The sequence below is a fragment of the Stegostoma tigrinum genome, chromosome 1 (assembly GCF_030684315.1).
Source record: "Stegostoma tigrinum isolate sSteTig4 chromosome 1, sSteTig4.hap1, whole genome shotgun sequence".
Classification (NCBI taxonomy): Eukaryota; Metazoa; Chordata; class Chondrichthyes; order Orectolobiformes; family Stegostomatidae; genus Stegostoma; species Stegostoma tigrinum.
In genome coordinates this window covers 32,796,389-32,817,423 of record NC_081354.1, presented here as the reverse complement: position 1 = coordinate 32,817,423, position 21,035 = coordinate 32,796,389, and the positions used below count along the sequence as shown (strand labels likewise).

At 41.8% G+C, this 21,035-nt stretch overlaps 1 long non-coding RNA gene across 1 annotated transcript in view; it reads right to left on the bottom strand.

The window, feature by feature from the left end:
* LOC132210540 (uncharacterized) overlaps nucleotides 1-21,035 on the bottom strand; it is a 145,488-nt gene that overhangs the window by 22,355 nt on the left and 102,098 nt on the right. The gene's annotated exons all lie outside the window — the stretch shown is intronic.

Here is a 21,035-nt window from a genome sequence, read left to right as displayed (position 1 = left end):
TTTCTGTTTCATAAGTTACTATGGTTAATTTGTAATGACCAATATCATGGTCAAGGTTGCTTGTGCCATTCACAATAGACATAGTTGGTCACTGCTGGTTCTTCTGATCACAGATGTTCTTTAACTTATTCATTGTAAGTACCTGATTTGTGAAACTGCACCTTGAACGGGCTCACATTGCTCACAAGTAGTCCCCACTTTCTCAGGCGAGAAAACTAATTTATTCCACCCCTCTGGCTGCCATTTTAAATTTTTATTAAATACTTGCAATTTGCTTGAAGATGGAAGGCAACATTGGTAAGTCTCCAAAGAATGAATGACAAGCTCAGCCTGTCAATCTAGGGGAGCACAAACCAGCATAATCCTTTCTGCCATGTAATCCGTGGTGACTTCATCAGGTTTGAGCTTCCCCACTCTCCATCCCAACTCTTTTATTTAACTCTTCATCTTCCCATATTAAACTGGAGATCCAGGCCTACAGCTTAGTTATGCCAAACATCGTGTTGCACTGTCTGCTCATTGAAGCCAGGGTAGTGGCGAGCATCAATGATTTTTTATGCTTGCCGATAGTCTATCATCTCCCACCCTTATATGTTGGATTGCTCCCCGTCAAATGTATCCCCATCAGCACCCAGTATGGTGCCTCCATTGTTGATGGACCAGGCCACTGACTGATTTCTGTGCAGTTTCCTGACTGAAATATTCCTAAAAGACAAGGCAAGGCAGAAGTGGCCTGAGCTGGTAAGTTTTGACAATGCACAAAAAGACAATGCAAGTCAGTGAAGGCGTCAGAATCCAAGTAGGTGTGAAGTGAACGAGTGCCGAGAAAGCAAGCCCAGAGATGTATGGTGTCCATGTGCAAAATGCAGTAGCATTGTAATCTAAAATATTGGTGAACTCCAAGGTGTAATACTGAAGTGGTGAACAGTATTAGAAATGAGATGTGCCATGATGGTGTGGTAAAACTGGTACTTTGTCAATGTCAATCTGCCATGGAGGAATTGAGACAGCTACTTCCAATAGAAAGTGTGCCTGACATATTAAGGAATATTGGCTAAGGTGAATACCCAGAGAAAATGCCGATGAGCAATGGCTGCTAAGTAACTGCTCTGATTTTCATGTTGGGACATGATAATGTCTCTCTGAAATGAAATGAGCTTAGCTACAAATATGATGCTAATACATGCAAATGTGCTCCTCACCACTCACTAATGAGATTGTCATCTGGCCGTTGTGCAGAAAATCTGACATGTTTTCCAATGTCAAGAAGTGTTCTTCTATTCTCACTGTATTTTCCCAACTGTTCTACCATTGCCCATATCATTCAGGGATTGGAAAAATTCTGTCCTATAGATTTTTTTCTGAGTTCCTTGCAACCTCTACAAAAATCCTTGCGACTGTGCAGTCCAATTCAGAGATTGTGTGAAGTGTGAACTCCCCAGGAGTTTCACCTTTCCTTGATAGTTGAGTGTACCTTGTAAACTCAAGGCAAAATTTCTGCAAAATTAAGGAAATTCTGTTATTGTAATTTTAGCGTTAGCAGAAGTAAGCCATTCATTCCGTTGTGCCTGCTCCACCATTCAATAAGATCTGTTGGTATTTTCCCATGCTATCTACTCTCATTAAGAATTGACTCCATCTATAGTTCTCACTGCTTCGAAAAGACAGCCAACTAATTCAAAAACCCCTCCCACCCCTGTTATAATCTCTCTCAACCTCTTCGGTTGGGCAGAAGATACAAAATCTAAAACCCGCGAACCAACAGATTCAAGTACAGTTTCTTCCCTGCTGTTATTAGACTTCTGAATGGACCTCTCAAATTTTAACGTTGATCTCGATCTTTGTGCACCTTTTCTGCAACCATAACATTGTATTTCTTGCTCTGTTCTATTACCCTAACGCACTTTGTATGGTCTGATCTACCTGTACTGCACGCAAAATGAAACTTTTCACTGTACATAGTTTCATGTGCTAATAATACATTTTAAAAAATCCCTTCTCTAATAAGAATTTATCTGCATCCGCCCTAAAATTTTTCAATGACCCCCACCTTCATTGCCTCTGGGACAGTAAGCTGCACAAACCTCTGACGGAAGGACAAATCTCCTGATTGATATCCTGATGTTGTAGTACAACTCCCTGAGCTGATGGATCTCAACTTAACTAGAATGCAGCACTATGAGATCCACTGAGATAAAAATGAGTAATGCAGACATGGTGATGCCTCTTGTATTATCAGTCATTTCATTGTTTTTTCATTGCTGTTCCAAACTGTTCCAGTGTTCGAATTGTAATGTTAGGAGCTGAGTTTGGAAAATCACTGTTGTGACATTCAATAATTAGTTTTGGACTATCCATGAACATTGTAATAACAAATGTTCTGAGAACAGAGAAAGAATTTATTTTTGGAATGCAGTAAACCATAATGATTTTGGTGATACAAATGAGTCCCTTTTTTAAATTAATTAACAGGATGAGGGCATTGCTGGCTAGGCAGCATTTATTGTACATCCCTAATTGCCCCAGAGGGCAGTTCAGAGTCAACCACATTGCCGTGGGTCTGGAGTCACATGTAGGCCAGACCAGATAAGGACGGCAGTTTCCTTTCCTAAAGGACATTACCAAACCAGAGGAGTTTTCCCCCATCAATTGGTAATGGATTCATGGTTATCACTAGATCCTTAATTCCAGATATTTTTAATTGTATTCACATTCAACCATTTGCCACAGCAGGATTCAAACCCAGGTCCCCAGAATATTATCTGGATCTCTGAATTAATAGCCTAGCAATAATACCTCTAGGCCATCACCTCCCCTCCTACTAGTGTGTTTTTTCTCATGGACAGTGTGGAAATAACAGCAATTATCATAAGTGGTGCTCTACCACCAGCAGCAGCTTACTATAATCAGCAGTAAATGCATACTGCTAAACGATAGTGGGCACTGGGCAAAAAAGTCTATTGAGCTTCTGAAGAATTGCTGACAGGCTGAATGAAGAGCATTGATAGCCTTCAAAGCTATTGTTTTCCCCACTAGTTTGTGATAAAACAGGATGGCACATGCAATAATCAAAAAGATGATGAGTGCTGGGTAGAGGCAAATGTGCTTGCTCTGCATGCTAACTAACTCTAACTGGCATTGAGCCACAAACAGCTCAAAGGTAGTGTGAAGCCTACACTCTCCATACCTATTAATATTAGCTATTCTCAGAACAATAGTACAGCCCACAGAATGCATGGTTACATTTTCTCTTTGTTTAGCTTTGCAACAAATGAAGCACAATGTATTGCATTACTTTTAGTAATTTTGCAATTCAACTGTTATTCAGAAGTATTTCCTAATACTAAAAAAACTTTTTTTTGATAAAATCTCGAGAAAATAATGTAATGATGAATATTTTTTCAAAAGTTTAGGTTTCTTTCTAACTTTGTTGCCCAAAACATATGATGGGCACATTTGTACTGATTGTATTTACTATTAAATGGCCTACAGGTCACTTCATTCAGAATCCTTCATGAGTTAACCAAATAATATGGAGCTGGAGTTTTATGTAGCTGTAATTTGTTGTAGCTAACTACAAAAAGATAAATCTATCTTCAGTACCAAAAACCCTAATCCCCACTGCCCACAAATTCTATACATGCACTTCACATTCCATTTCTTTCCATCATCATTATTTCACGTCTAACTGAACTGTTGACAATTATGGCAAGACGTTTTGGTCCCATAAATGTCCTTCCAAGTCTAAATTCTCCCATCACATCAATTGTCTATTCCTGCTTCCACAACATTGCCAGTATCAATGATTTCAATCTGCTATTGAAAATCATATCCCTGCCTTTGCCATTTTCAGATTTGGTAATTCCAATGCTGTCCTGGCTGAGCTCTCATTCTCCAGCCTTTGTAAAGTTTGGGTCATCCAAAATTCTTTTGACACCTACTCTTTATTACCGCCCTCCTCCACATGGCGTCCATTCCGGGCCAATTTTTAACGCTCAGACTACTCAGATATTTGTGTAGGAATATTAAAAATTAGAAGGAAACCTTTTCATTAGGATCTGGGATACACAGCTTGAAAAAAAGGTGGGGGCAATTAGAAATTCAAACAAATTCTACATAGGACAGAAAGATACTGATGTAGTACCTTGCCATATATACTTTGCATTCTCAATGTTGTAATTTTTCATTAACTGGCACCTATAGGACCAGGAGTGCACTGGTTGATAAAAATATTCTGATTAATCAAGAAGTACATATAACTGCAGTGAACCCTGAATAAGCATGTACCGGACAAAGATAGAGGCCCAAACCTATCTACCTATGACAAGGCCTAAACAACATTACAGGACCCAAAATGAAGCAGAGCATGATGGTGGGATAGTGGACAAAGACACATCCCTCCCTGACACACTCAATGCTTTCTGTGCTTCTAACAGTCTGGTGTGGCAACTACTCTGCCCAGGACCGCAAGAAATTACAGAAGGTGATGTGCGCAGCCTAGACCATCACAGAAATCATATACACAGTTCGCTGCCATGGGAAGACTGCCAAAACCATCAAAGATCCATCACATCCCAGGAATGACCTCCTACAACCTCTTCTGAGGGAAGAGGATACAGAAGCCTGAACACACGCACAAGCAGGTTCAGGAACAGCTTTTTCCTGGCCGTTACCAGACTGATGAATGGACTCTCCACTCTCCAGCTCAAATAATGCTGATCTTGTTAACCTTGGTCTTGCCAAGCACAGGTAACCTGTATGCCTTGGTCTAAGTCTTCTTGATCTGTACATCTTTTGCTAACTATGATCTACCTGTACCACTCGTAAACAAAGCCTTTCACTGTATTTTGGTACACATGATGATAAATAAATCAAAGCTATCACGACATCAACATCCCTCAAAAATCAACATCAAAATGTCAATATACCTCCCAGAATGAAAATAAAAGCACCCAGTAATTAACAAATGCAATGCAGTGAGTAAACACATCAGTGTTGTAGTTTATTTACAGCATAAATGTTTAGATACCACAGTAGATTGCAATATTTGAGGTATATAATTTTTGCCAGTTTGTCAAGCATGCCAGTTAAAGCAAAGTTTGTTGTACTTAATAAGTGAATTTATATGTATTTTAGTACCTGTGAGTGAGGAATAGTTTGTAATTTTTCGTACAATTTTGATGCCATTTCTTTTAGTATCTTGTCCACGCTGTTGGTTCTAGATTTCATTTTCTTCTTTGTATGTTGTATTATTGTTAAGTGGAAACTACACTGCAACTCAGCCTTCAGACTGCAAACAAGCCTTGAACAGAAGATGACTGTTGTTCTTATCATTACATTCAATCATGGCTTTCACGAAGGGCTTAAGCAATCATCTGAAGTGAAAATCTTGCTGCGCTACAAGAAAATGTCTGGAGAGTGAGACTAGTTAAATTACTCGTATGCAGAGGCACCATGGGCTTGATGGGCCCAGTCTTCTTCTGTTTTACAGCTATTCTATGATTCACTCTATTACTCCAGATGACTTTGCTTGACTTCCCAATTCAAATTCACCAGCTTATTTTCAGGCTTTGTCTCTAGTGGGGCTGGTGCTTAGAATTTGGGTAATCCCTCTTGTGCTGGACTCCAAGGCATATGTGGTAGGATTTTCTGATGGTCATTGTTCTGAGTGGATAGGATTTGTTCAAGGGAACCCTGTAGAATCTCCATCATAGCAGACTCCAATGAAATTGTCTGGGGAATCGAAGATTCCACTTGGCAATTCTACTAAACCTGAAAGCCTCCGAAAGTATTTACTTAAATCAGGGACAGATATTTTGATGGAATTAAATAATTAGTAAGAGAAAAAGTTCAACCATGTAGTCTAATCACTAAGTAACTATTTAACTGACTGCATACTTACTCAAACATGATGACCTACACCTTCTCCAGACAATTTACGTATCCCAGACCCTGCCCCAACAGCCTTGCACCCAGGATGCTCCACCCTTTACCATTTACCCACACACCCACCCCTGATGCTACCCAATAACTTGACTGGCAGAGATTACACTGCCATGCCACCCACCAGATCTGAACAGAGCTGCCAGTCCCTCCTCCCTCCATTGGACATGACCCTTGCCCATCACCATTGGGCCTGACCACCTCACCTCCGACCTCAGACCAACTTGAATTGTCAGACCTGCACCATCAGAATGGACCAAACCTGGCACACCCACCCATTGCCTCTAAACCTGCCCTATCAGAGAATACTTGAGCTGACTCCCACCTCAAACTGCCCAACCTATGTGTATGCTGGACCCATCACCCTCTCTTCCCCTCAATTAGCCAAGCCTGATTTCTCCCAAACACCCTGACCTGCCAAAAATAAATCGCATCACTTACCAGGCTCCATGGCCAGGTGGAACTCTAACCATTTGTGCCTTCTTCAGTCTTGTCATCCTAACTCTGTGGCATCCTACACTCAGCACCTTTCTCCTCAGCTGACAGCCTTCCAACTGGTACCCTATTTAACTGCCTCAATCTCTGCATTCATCCGGCTTTCCAGCCCTACCACCCTAACTTCTACCTTGCTGACAGCTGGATCCCTTCCTTTCTAGCACCATAACATCAAACATCACAACTTATGTACTTATCATTTGACAACAGCTGTTAAATCTCAGAATACATCAGCTGACACCTGTGAAATGTGGTCCTGGTATCCACAGACATTCTTACAGTATGAAAAACTGACAGAATTGAAGTATGGCTTCGCATTTCCCAGGGAGCACTGAGCACAATCTTCTGTCTGAAATGCAGATCTGCCTTCTTTTGTGAAAAAGAAAGGCTGAATGCCTATACTTGTGTGAGAATTGCCACTTTGCGGAAAATCCAGCATATGACCACTTCTGTCAGGAATCCAAACCTGGATGAAGTGTTGCCCAGATCCCATGGTGCCTTTATTGGCACCTGATGAGACTTTATGAGTTAAATTGCTTCAGAATTTAGGATCGAACCCTCAAGCTAGCATCAGATTGTCCCAGTAGAGAATTAGTTATATGATCGAAGGAGGACATGCAAATTATTGTAATGAGTGACAATTATTCAGTTCTGTTGTTATAAAAAAAATTTCATTAGAGAGAGATGACTGCTGATGGGTCTAACATAAGGGCCACTACACCACAGGTGAGAGGAGAGGTTGAGACATCCTGCATGGTAACCTCAGCTGGTGCAGGAATTGAACTCACACATTAACATCACTCTGCTTTGCAAACTAGTCATCCTGCCAACCGAGCTAACCAAACCCTAAGAAGATTCATGAAGGGAAATAGGCTGTTCAAGAAGCGAAGTAGGGAAAATCCAGGAAATTAGAGACTGCTGAGTCTCTCACATCAGTGATTGGGGAAGCTATTGGAGAGAGTTCTTAGGGATAGGATTTATGCACATTTGGAAAAGCATGACCTAATAGGGACAGTCAGCATAGCTTCGTGCAGAGCAGGTCATAGAACATAGAACAATACAGCACAGAACAGGCCCTTCGGCCCTCGATGTTGCACTGACTTGTGAACTAATCTAAGCAAATCCCCCTACACTATCCCATCATCATCCAATATGCTTATCCAAGGACTGTTTAAATGCCCCTAATGTGGCTGAGTTAACATGTTTTACTAAAGTTGATTGCATTTTTTGAGGAGGTAACAAAGGGTGATCAATGAGGGCAGAGCAGTGGATGTTGTTTACATGAATGTTAGTAAGGCTTTCAGCAAGGTAGGCTCATCCAAAAGATTGAGATGCATGGGATCCACAGTGACTTAGTCACATGGATTCAGAATTAGCTTGCCCACAGATGCGGAGGGTAGTGGTGGAAGGGTGTTTTTCAGGTTGGAGGTCCATGAATGAGGGGGTTCCGCAGTGATCCATACGAGGACCTCTGCTGTTTGTAATTTACATAAATTATTCAGATGAAAATGTAAATCAGTGAGTTAATACACTTACAGATGATACAATGATCGATGGAGTTTTGGATAGAGTAGAAGGTTGTCAAAGGATACAGTGGATATAGACCAGTTGCAGACATCTGTGGAGAAATGGCAGATGGAGTTTAATCCAGGTAAGTGTGAGGTGTTGTGCTTTGGGAGATCAAATGTTAAGGAAAAGTATGCAGCTAATGGCAGGACCCTGAACAGCATTGATATGTGCAAAAAGGTCTTGGAGTTCAGTCCATAACTCCCTGAAAGTGGCCATGCAGGTAGATAGGGTGATAAAGCAGGCACGTGGCATGTGTAGCTTTATTGGTCAGGGTATTAACACAAGAGTCAGGATGTCATGTTGCAGCTTTATAAGACTTTAGTTATGCCATACTTAAAGTATTGTGCTCAATTCCAGTCGCCACATTACAGGAAGCATGTGGAGTCTTAGGAGAAGTTGCAGAAGAGGTTTGCCAGGATGCTGCCTGGCTTAGAGGATATGTGCTATAAGGAGAAGCTGGAAAAACGTAGTTTTTTTTTCCAGAGCAGTGGAGTCAAATGAGGGTTTCCTCTTCTAAACTCTTTTACTAGCAGACCATCAGGCTACTGTTGAGATTCTTTTCTGATGAAACTTATTGAGCTGAAATATTGGGCGGCATTTCCTCATCCTAAAGTTAGCAAATAGAACAGTGAATGGGAGAACCTAATTGGAAAAAAGACAAAAAAAATCAGATTCTTGTTGTTTAGTTAAACTTCAGTGAGTTACTTCATCCCCTCAGAGACTGATGGTCTTGACAGTTGTTGATGAGAAACTTATCTTCATTCATTAGCTTCCTATTTATTTGCTGGAATTAAAGAAACCATCCAAATTTGCTTCTAAACAGTCAAGGTAAGCAACTCTTCAGAAACCCAAGAGTGAAAAGTAGGTGAGGTATTTGATTGCTTATACTTCCTGTTCAGCTTCAGTGTAAATACAATGCTGCATTGTCCTTTTGGGATGGGCTGTAAAATGATGCTTCCATTCACTTGCTTTATAAATTCTCCAAGTATTCCATTATGCCCAGGGAGATGGTGGGGGAAGGAAGGCTGGTTCTGCATTTTTGATACCAAGAATGGTCTTCAGTCCTGAAAAGTAACATCCAAAACATTGAACGCTCCTTTCCTCCAGATGCTGCCTTGTTTGCTGTATTCTTCCAGCCTCCTGTTTGTCTACCTAGATTCCAGCATGTGCAGGTTTTTTTTCTTGTCTCTAACCATGGTCTTCACATCAATTTTGTTTTAAATATTCTATGGTTACACACAAATAAATCATCCACTATTGTCAAGTGTTGTTTCTGCTCATCATATCTCTTTGGCGTTTGATGTGCTGGATTATATTTTAACTACCCTTGCAGTCAGAGTAATCTGATCTTTTTACTCACTTTGTCAGATTTTTGAGCTGGATAAATTTACTTCAGTTTTCCCTCAATTTCTGGTGAAATGTTGATTATTGCGTTGAAATAAGACTCTCCCTCTTCAACAAGAATGAGATCTTCTTTTTCTGCTTGAACCACTGTTGGTCTTGAGAGAATGTTCACCATTAACTGTGCCTTGGAGATAGTAGGAAGTGCAGATGCTGGAGAATCTGAGATAACAAGGTGTAGAGCCGGATGAACACAGCTGGCCAAGCAGCATCAGAGGAGCAGGAAGGCTGACGTTTCGTGCCAAGACCCTTCTTCAGAAAATCATTTTCTGAAAAAGGGTCAAGGCACAAAACGTCAACCTTCCTGCTCCTCTGATGCTACTTGGCCTGCTGTGTTCATCCAGCTCTATACCTTGTTCTCTCTTTAATTGTGCCTTGCCTGGTCCATAGAATATCACAAAGTTAGACTTCATCAGCCAAAATCTTTAATTCTTTCTCATTTTTTCAGATTTCCTCTCACTATTAGGGCGACACAGTGGCTCAGTGGTTAGCACTGCAGCCTCACAGCACCAGGGACCCAGGTTCAATTCCAGCCTTGGGCGACTGTCTGTGTGGAGTTTGCACATTCTCCTGGTGTCTGCGTGGGTTTCCTCCGGGTGCTCCGGTTTCCTCCCACAATCCAAAGATGTGCAGGCTATGTGGATCGGCCATGCTAAATTGCCTGTGGTGTTCAGGGGTGTGTGGGTTATAGGGGAATGGGTCTGGGTGGGATGCTTCAAGGGGCAGTGTGGACTTGTTGGGCCGAAGAGCCTGTTTCCACACTGTAGGGAATCTAATCTAATCAATACCAATAATGTTACTAAAGGATTATGATCTACCTTGACATGGAATTTCTGACCCCATGACTTAGCCTGCAAATCTTTCACATCTCAGGTAACAGCTAATGTTTTCTCATCCATGATGAGTCTGTTTACTGTAAAATAGTTCATGTATTCCATTGGTTCACATCTACATCTTAAGATATAGGAGCAGAATTAGGCCATTTGGCTGATTGGAATGCTCCACCATTCCATCAATGGTGATATATTTCTCAAACCTGTGCTCCTGCCTTCTCCCTGTGGCTCTTAATCCACTTACTAATCAAGAACCTATCTATCTCTATCTTAAATACACTCAATGACATGGTGTCCACAGCATTCTGTGGCAATGAGTTCTACAGATTAACTACCCGCTGGCCAAAGAAATTCCTCCTCATCTCAGTTCTAAAGGATTGTCACTTCACTCTGAGACTGTACCCTTGGATCCTAGTCTCTCCACCTTATAGAAATATCTTCTCCATGTCTACCCTATCCAGGCCTCTCAGTATTCTGTAAGCTTCAATCAGATTACCCCTCATCCTCCCAAACTGCATTGAGTACAGATCCAGAGTCCTTACCTGCTCCTCATTTGACAAGCTCTTCAATCCAGGGACCATTCTTGTGAACCTTCTCTGGACTCCTTCCTATACCTGCACATCCTTCCTTAGGTATGAGGCCCAAACCTAATCACAATATTCCAAATGTTGTCTGGTCATAGTCATATACAGACTCAGAAGTACTCCCCCACTTTTGTATTCTACGAATGTTAACATTACATTTGCCTTCCTGAAAGCAACTCAATCTGAATGCTTACCTTAAGAGAATCCTGAACAAAAACTCTTGAGTCCTTTTGTGCTTCTGATATCTGAAGCCTTTCCCCATTTAGGAAGTAGCCTACATCTCTATTCTTCCTACCAGAGTGCATAACCTCACACCTTCCTACATTGTATTCCATTGTTTTTGAACAAAGTCTCCTACTTTATCCTGAGGACAATGCAGCTGTGGCTATAATAGTGATTAATCCTGGACTGCAGAGTGCTAAAAACATTAGTGAAAGAAACTTCTCTTTGATCATTTCAAAATCTGCAACTGTTACTGACTCCAATATTACTGATGGCCTTTTCTATCAAAAGCTGTTTTATGGATTTTTAAGACTTGTTAAGTTGGGAACAAACTTTCTCACTTATACACCATGCCTATGAAGCACTCTTCAGTGCTGAAAAGTCACTGCTGGCTCTTGTCTTTCCTGGATACACTATAATGCCTTGTTCCTGAATAATGTCTTGAAATGTCATTGTTGTTCTAGGGACTTGGTATTTTCCAGTTATTGTAAGGGCTGCATTGTGACATGCTCTTTACACTTCCCAGACTTTCCAATCAAATTCCTGCTTCATTTTACCATATGCTAAGATATTGTCTATAAGGCAGGCCGTTCCCTGGTTCTAGTTTTCCATTGTCCTTTTGAAAACTTCTGGTGAAGAGGAGATCTCAAATAGTGCATAACGTTATTAGTAATGAGAGGAAATCTGAAAAAAAAAAGAATTAAAGGTTTTGGCTGATGAAATCTAACAATGCTATATTTTATGAACCAGGCAAGGCACAAATAATGGTGAATACTCTCTCAACAGCAACCGTGGTTCAAGCAGAAAAAGAAGATATCATTCTTGTTGAAGAGGAAGAGTCTTATTTCATGGCAACAATCATAGACAGATAATATAATGCCAACTGGTATCAGTAATCCAGACTCTTTGTCTAAGGCACCTGTCAGAACACACAGATTGCATCCAGTTTTGTAATAATGGGTAAGATTATCTGAGGAGTGGCAAACTCACACAGATTACCACTCTGCCCCTCCTCTTTTATGAAAGCAGAGAGCTCCATATTTCTGTCAAGAGATTGCATTCGGGACTCACCCAGAAATGGGATGCCATGCTTCAGTCTATACTTCTGTTATAGCATAAAACTGTCAGAGAAAGGCAAACCAGAATTTCTTTTCATCAATCAGTTACAATATTCTGAAACTAAAATGTCTAGTCAGCCACTTAGACAACTGCTGTAAAACGGTAAGTCATCAACGTAAGTGTAATGTTTGGGTTCCAGCAGTGTATCACATAAAATGGGAGCAGGAAAAGGCCATTCATTACGGTCATTCATTTCAATAGCCTGGTCCTGCCTTTTCCCCTACATTCTTTGATTTCTTTAACCCCAAGTCACAGAATCCCTACAGTGTGGAAAGAGGCTGATTAGCCTCTCGAGTAGATACTGACCTTCTGCAGAGCATCCCACTCAGATCCAGGCCAGTACACTGCATTCCCATGGCTAATCCACCGAACCTGCACATTCTTGCACACTATGGGATAATTTAGCATGGTCAATCCACCCAGCCTGCACATCTTTGGACTGTGGGAGGAAACTAGAGCACCCAATGAAAACCCACACAGACACGGGGAGAATATGTAAGCTCCACACAAACAATCACTCACAGCTGGGCTCGATCCCAGGTCCCTGGTGCTGTGAGACAGCAGTACTAACCACTGAGCCACCAAGCCACCCACCTGTACTTACATTCAACTCATTCTTGAAATCATATATTGTTTAGGCATCAACTTCTTTCTGTTGTAGCAAATTTCAGAGGATCACCACTCTCTGGGTGAAGAAATTTCTCCTCACCTCAGACCTAAATGATCTCAGAATCATAGAATCCCTACAGTGTGGAAACAGGCCCTTTGGCCCAACAAATCCACACTGAATCTCAGAGCATCCCACCCAGACTCATTCCCCCTACAACTCACCTAATGTACAAACCCCTGAACACTAGTGGGCAATTTAACATGGCCAATCCACCTAGCCTGCACATCTTTGGACTGTGGGAGGAAGCCAGAACACCCAGAGGAAACCCACACAGACACAGGGAGAATGTGCAAACTCCACACAGACAGTTGCCTAAGGGTGGAATCGAACCCAGGTCCCTGGCGCTGTGAGGCAGCAGTGCTAACCACTGAGCCATTGTGCCACCCAAAAAAGTCCCTTTTTTATTTTCGCCTATATCCTTCAATATATATTGCTGCATATTCTTAAACTGTAATCCCTGGTTCTTGACTTCTCCATCATTAGAAAAATAAACTTGCGGCTACCCTCTCTAGTTCTGGTAGGACTTTATACGTTTCTATGAGATTCCCCTTCATTGTTCCAAAATCCAGCGAATACAATCCTAAATGATTGATCCCTGTGTCCAGTTCTGGTCAATCAGTTATAGAAAGGGTGTTGTCAAGCTGGAGAGGGCGCAGAAGATATTTACAAGGATGCTGCTGCATATGGAATGTTTAGGTTATTAAGAATGGCTGGGTAGGCTGGGACATTTTTTCACTGGAGTGAAGGAGGTTGGAACGTGAGCTGATTGAGCCTATAAAATAATAAGAGGTATATGTAGAGTTGATGGATAGTTATATTTTCCTAAGGAGAGGAATTTCAAGACTAGGGGACACATTTTTAAGGTGAGAGGAGGGAGATTTGAAAAAGACATAAGAGACAATTTTTTTACACAGAGGGTCATTCGAGTGTGAAATGAAATTCCTGAGGAAGTGGTGGATGTGGTTGCAATTACAACATTTAGAAGACATTTGGTTGGATATATGAATAGGAAAGATTTGGAGGGATATGGACCAGGAGCAGGCAGGTGACACTAGTTTAGTTGGGATTATATTCAGTGTGGGTGGTTGGACCAAAGTGCCAGTTTCCGTACTGTATGACTGTATGTCTCTCCTCTTACATCAACCCCACCATCCCAGGATTCAAACTTGTAAGCCTTTGCTGAATTCCCTCTTGTAGTAAGAACATCCTTCCACAGATCAGAGACTTTCAGAGGGTTCTGAAGCTAATGGAACTGCCAGCAGAAAATTTAATTTGCCTGGTAATACCTATGGAATTTGCGACAATGGAGATCCCACAGGGTCCCCATGTACAAATCTTATCAGTGTTGGAATACCCACTGTCTGGTCAGTGGAAAATCCTAGCCATGGTCTAAATAGCTTCTTTGAATAATGTTAATTGATGAATAAATATTGGCCAGGATCCCAGAGTTAACTACTCTCTCTTTCAAACTGTGATATTTGGTCTTTTACATCCACCTGAGAGAGTAGTTGAAGCCTTGATTTAATATCTCATTAAAAGGGAACACCTTTGACAGTGCAGCACTGCTCCAGTATTGTGTGGGAATGCCAGCCTCAGGTTGTTATGCTCAGGTCTCACAGGGTGGGCCCTCAAACCTCTATGTTCTTGCTCAGAGCAAGAAGTGTTACCAACAGGACAACAGCTGTCACACCATGTAAAAGTCATTTACAAGCTTATAAAAACTTTCATGTAATTTCATAGCATCACAACAGTGTGGAAGCGGACCATTCAGCCTACACCAACACCAATAAGCATCCTGCCCAGACCCACCTCCTCTACCCTATTGCTGAAACCTTGCATTTCCCATGGCTAATCCAATTAGCCTACACATTCCTGGACACTATGAGCAATTTAGCCTGACCAATCCACCTAACCTGCACATTTTTGGACTGTGGGAAGAAGCCCCTACTGACATGGGGAGAATATACAAACTCCTCACAGTCATCCAAGGGTGGAATTAAATCTGGATCCTTGGTGCTATGAGGCAGCATTGCTAACCACCGAGCCACTGTGCCACCTCTTTTATCACAGTCTTCTACAGCAAGCTATTGCCATCCACAATTTTCAATACTATACTCCTGATTTCCAATCACATAGTTTCTGTAAATTGTGAGTAATGGCTGTTCCCCCTGTGGATCTCCACTTCCTGCCTTCTGCAAGTCAGAACAAATGTCTTTAGTCCTCGCTCTTTTTCCTGTTTTGGAGCCACATTGCTATCCATTCTGCTGTAAGCGTAATCCAAAGTTCAACTTGATGTTTGTTTCATCTGTTGCTGTGATAATTGTGAATATGGCACACATTCTTTACAAGTGTCCTTGGGTGAACTTACTGAGGGCTATAATATAATCCACACTAGTAATGATTTCCACACCCACCTTGAACCAGTGACCTGGTCAGTAGCACTCCTGTTTTTGCATGGGACTGAATTAGGCACGAATAAGCAGAACTTGTGCATCGATCACTTGGCTTCAGATAAAATCAGCAGTTAAAATAGCCTTAGAATACACAAGGACTTAAGTGGTTCAGCTCAGCGAAATAAACAGTGTGCTTCACCTACTATCTGCCATTATTAAAGCTTTGAAGCACCAATATGGAGAGGAAATAAAGTGAACACGGGGTTTTTGTTGAATAAAATGATTAGAGTGTGAAATGGTTAACTGACATCATGGAATAGTCTCCACCCATCAGTATCTCAAAGATCGTTCCAGGTGAGCTAATGGAAAGTTGTTGCATTCTGGTGCTGTCAGCAAAATATATGAAAAGACTGTTTTAGTCTGCCAATGTGGACCTGCATTTACATTCAGCCTAATGGCTCACAAGACAGTATCAACTCCCTTAGAAGTAATATAAAAAGCTACATAATATCTAATAGGCTCATTTACCATTCATCAAAATTGAGCCTATCTTTTCCTCAGGATGTTACAGGGTTATCCATCCCCTTATAGTATCTGTATTTTAGACTGATACTAGCAAGAAATATTGGTGGCAGTGAATCATACCAAGATATCCCAGATAGTTCAAGTGGATGACTGGGAAAGTAAATCAGGGAGTTGCTATGATGGCCGCAACGGGTGACATGTTGGATGCCAGTGTCCATGGATGAGGGGTGCATGAGTTGGTGCACTTGGATCATGCCCCTGAGATGCTGTTTGGTGCTGAGCAACATGAAGGCTGGTCACATCTAGCTATGAGCTGAAGTCACCTGCTCTGACTTCCACGTGGAAAATTAGAGTCACAGAGTCTTACAACAGGCCCTTCAGCCCACTATGCCTATGCCAACCAACATACAACAAACTACATTAATCCCATTTACCTGCAATTAGTCCATTGCCTATTATGTCATTGCATTTTATCTGCTCCTGAGATGCTTCTTCAGTGTCGTGAGAGCACTTGCCTCCATCACCCTCTCAGGCAGCATGTTCCATATTTCTACCAAGCCATGGGTATAAAACCCCTTCCGTGGATCACTTTTAAATGACTTTACTCCTTCCCTTAAATTTATACCCTCTGGCCTTAGACATGTCTGCCCTGGGGGATAAGATTCTCATTATCTACTCTGTTTGTGCCTCTCATAATTTTGTAAACCCCAATAAAATCCCGCTTAGCCTCTTCTGCTCTATGGAAGACAAATTCAGTCTATCCAATTTCTCCTCATTACTGAGACTTTTCATCCTAGGTAACATTCTGGTGGATCTCCTCTGCAGCTTCTCCATTGCAATCATGTCCTTCTGATGGTGAGGGAACCAAAACAGCACTCAGTATTCCATCTGTGGTCTAACAAATGTTTAATAAAATTATAACAAGATTTCTTTACTCCTTCACTATACAGTAAACTAAGGCAAGCACCCTGTGTGCATTCTTCACCACCCTGTCTACCTGTGCTGACACCTTCAGAGATCTATGGAATTGTACACCCAGAGCCCTTTGATCCTTAGTACTCGATATAGACCAACCATTCATCATGCACTTTCTTTATTAAATCTTCCAAAATGCATCACCTCACAATTATCAGGATTGAATTCTATTAAATGCTCTGCTCAATTTACCAGCTGATCAATGTCAGACTGTAACCTGAGTCCATCCTCCTCACTATCAACACCAATTATCATGTTATCTGCAAACTTACTAATTATGCCTTCTACATTCACATCCAAATGGCTAATATACATAACAAATACCAAGGGTTTCAGACTTGATCCCTGTGGCACACCACTGGTCACAGCTTCAAACATAAAATCAAGCCTTCACTATCATTCTTTGTTTTTTATTTGCAATGCAATTTTGGATCCAGTTTACTACCTTGCCCTGGATCCCATGGGGTCCTACCATTTGGACCAGCCTTCCATGTGAGATTTCTGATTTATTCATTAATGGCTTGAGAGTGTTGCTGGCTACACAGCATTTATTGCCCATCTGTAATTACCAAGAGGGCAGTTCAGAGTCAACCACATTGCTGTGGTCCTGGAGCCACATGTAGGCCAGACCAGGCAAGAATGATAGCTTCCTTCCCTAAAGGACATTAGTGAACCAGCTGGGTTTTTCCTTAATAATTAACTTATGGTCATCATTAGATTCCTAACAGCAGATATTTTTATTGAATTCAAATTCCACCATCTGCCGTAGATTTGAACCTGGGTCCCAGAAGTGTTATCTGGGTCTCTGGATTAACAATCCAGTGATAATACCAGTAGGCCATCACCTCCTTTTGTCAAAGGCTTTCACAAAATCCAAGTGAACTACGCCAACGGCACTACCTTCATCAATACATTTAATCATCATTTCAAAAAACTCAATTAAATTAATCAGAGAGGATCACCCACTACAAAGTCCATGCTGACTATCCCTGATCAATTCCTGCCTTTCTAATTTTTGATTAATCCTGTCCTTCGGAATTTTTTCCAATAATTTTCCTTCCACTGACCTCAGACTAACTGATGTTTAATTACCTGGTCTGTCCCTGCTGCCCTTCTTGAACAATATATCTTCCAGTTATCTGGTACTTCACTAGTGACCAGTGAAGTAGTAAATGTCTCCATCAAGGCCCCAGAAATCTCTTATCTTCCTCCCATTGCACCTGGTAACATCATTTCAGGTCCTGAGCTTTAGTGTACTTTTATGCCCTGTAAAACACCTAATATTTCCTACTTATTAATCTTAACGTGCTCTCAAACCTCACTATCCCAAAATAAAATCTTTGGCGACAGATGAGAAGTATTCATTTACAACTTCCCCTTACATGCACTGGCTCCATGCAAAACTATTCTTTGGTACCTAATACACCCCATTATTTCCTTGACAACCCTTATGCTTAATATACCTAGAAAATGCCCTTTGGGTTTTCCTTGATCTTATGAACAAAAGATATTTCATTGCCCCTCTTTGCCCTCCTAATTTATTTTCTAAACAGCAGCCTATGCTCTGTATACTTTGAAAGGTCTCCATGTTTGTCATGCCTTGTACCTGACGTGTGCTTCTTTTTTTTGATCAAACTCTCAATATTCTTTGACATCCAGGGTTCCCTGGACTTGCTACCACTGCCCTTGATTCTTGGAGGAACATGGCAGCCCTGAATTCCCATTAGACTACTTTTAAAAGACTCCCACTTTCCAAAAGTAGACTTACCAAGTAGGCTTGGGGACAGCTTTGCAGAACACCTCCGCTCGGTTCGCAATAAACAACTGCACCTCCCAGTCGCAAACCATTTCCACTCCCCCTCCCATTCTTTAGATGACATGTCCATCATGGGCCTCCTGCAGTGCCACAATGATGCCACCCGAAGGTTGCAGGAACAGCAACTCATATTCCGCTTGGGAACCCTGCACCCCAATGGTATCAATGTGGACTTCACCAGCTTCAAAATCTCCCCTTCCCCCACCGCATCCCAAAACCAGCCCAGTTCGCCCCCTCCCCCCACTGCACCACACAACCAGCCCAGCTCTTCCCCTCTACCCACTGCATCCCAAAACCAGTCCAACCTGTCTCTGCCTCCCTAACCTGTTCTTCCTCTCACCCATCCCTTCCTCCCACCCCAAGCCACACCTCCATCTCCTACCTACTAACCTCATCCCACCTCCTTGACCTGTCCGTCTTCCCTGGACTGATCTATCCCCTCCCTACCTCCCCACCTATACTCTCCTCTCCACCTATTTTCTTTTCTCTCCATCTTCGGTCTGCCTCCCCCTCTGTCCCTATTTATTCCAGAACCCTCACCCCATCCCCCTCTCTGATGAAGGGTCTAGGCCCAAAACGTCAGCTTTTGTGCTCCTGAGATGCTGCTGGGCCTGCTGTGTTCATCCAGCCTCACATTTCATTACCTGCAAATAAGCTGCTTCCAGTCTTTATTTGCCAGATCCTGATGATATTGAAATTGGCCTTCTCCAAATTTAGACAATTAACTTCTACGCTATCGTTAATCCTTTCCATTTTAACATTGAAATTCACAGTTATGGTCAATATCACCAAAATGCTTGTCCATTGATATTTCAACCACTTGACCACCTTCTTTCCTGAAGATTAGATCTTGGCTGACGTCAACTCCAGCCTCCTAATCTGCCTTGATTCCCTGCAATCAGCCTTTGTCAGGCGCCATCGCCCTGGCCCTACACTCATCCCTGGAACATCTGAATAACAAGAATACCTACACCAGACTCCTATTTATGGTTTCAGCTACACCTTCAACAATATAATGCCAATCAAACTAATCTTCAAATTCTGAGAGACTGAGGTCTCTGCTCCATCCTCTGCAACTGGGTCCTAGACTTCCTGATCCACTGATCTCAATAAATGAGAATAGACAGCAACACTCCTTCATGACAATCCACAACACAGGTGCCCCACAAGGCTGCGTACTGAGCCCCTTACTATACTCCCTATACAGTGGTGACTGTGTGGCCAAATTTTGTCCCAATTCCATCTACGAGTTCGCTGATGACATCACCATTGTTGGGCTGATCTCAAACACTGATGAGTCAGAAAACAGGAAGGGATAGAGTGCTTGGTGGCATGGTGTAAAGATAATCTCTCCCTCAACATCAGCAAAATAAAAGGGCTGGTCATTGACTCCAGAAAGCAAGGTGGAGGGCATGCCCCTGTCAGCATTAATGGAGCTGAGATAGAGGTGGTTGAGACTGTCAAGTTCCCAAGGCTGAAGATCACCAACAATTTGTCTTGGTCCACCCACAATGATGTTACAGCCAAGAAAATACAAGGCCTTTACTTCCTCAGGAGGTTAAGGAAATTTGGCACATCTCTAAAGACTCTTATCAACTCTTACAGACGTACCATAGAAAGCATTTTGTCTGGATGCATCATGGTTTAGTTTGGCAAATGCTCTGCCCAGAACCATGGGAAACAGCAAAGAGTTGTGAACACAGCCCAGTCCATTATGCAAGCCAAACATCCATCAACTCCATCTGTACTTTTCCCTGCTTCGGGAAGGCAGCCAACATGATCAAAGATCCCTCCCACTCCAGTTATAATCTCTTCCAAACTCTTCCATCAGACAGAAGATACAAAAGCTTAAACACAAGTACCAACAGATTCAAGAACAGCTTCTTACCCACTATTGCCAAATTTCTGAATGGACCTCTCAAGTTTTTAATTTAATGTTGATCTCGCTCTACGTACACCTTCTGTACAATCATATCATTGTATTATTCACTCTGTTCTCTTATCCTGATTCACTCTCTCTAGTATGACTACCTGTACTGCACACAAAACAAAACTTATCACTGTACTGAGGGATGTATGGCAGTAATATATCAAATCAAATATTGCTCCACCTCTAGTTAGACTATCTAAGGACTGGAACAGAAAGCTGTTCCGCCCTGTATAATCCTTTCACATTAAGGCAATCCAGTTTATGTTAGAAAAATTGAAATCTCCAGCAAATATAATCCTATTTCTCTCACACCTGGGCCCAACTTGAATGTTTGACTCTATCTGTCTTTCCTTTGGCTTTTTGAGTTCCAATTAGTTCTATTCTGTTCTGCTTTAACTGGAGGGCTTTGAATTAACCTCCTTAAACTGCCATGACTTTTTTTCTATTTTGTTTTTGGACTCTTTCATCCTGTATTAGAATGATGGGAAAGCACCTCTTCAGGAGGTGAACAGAACCTTTCTGGTTAACTTTTTTTTTGTTCAGACTGTTCTGGATGCTCA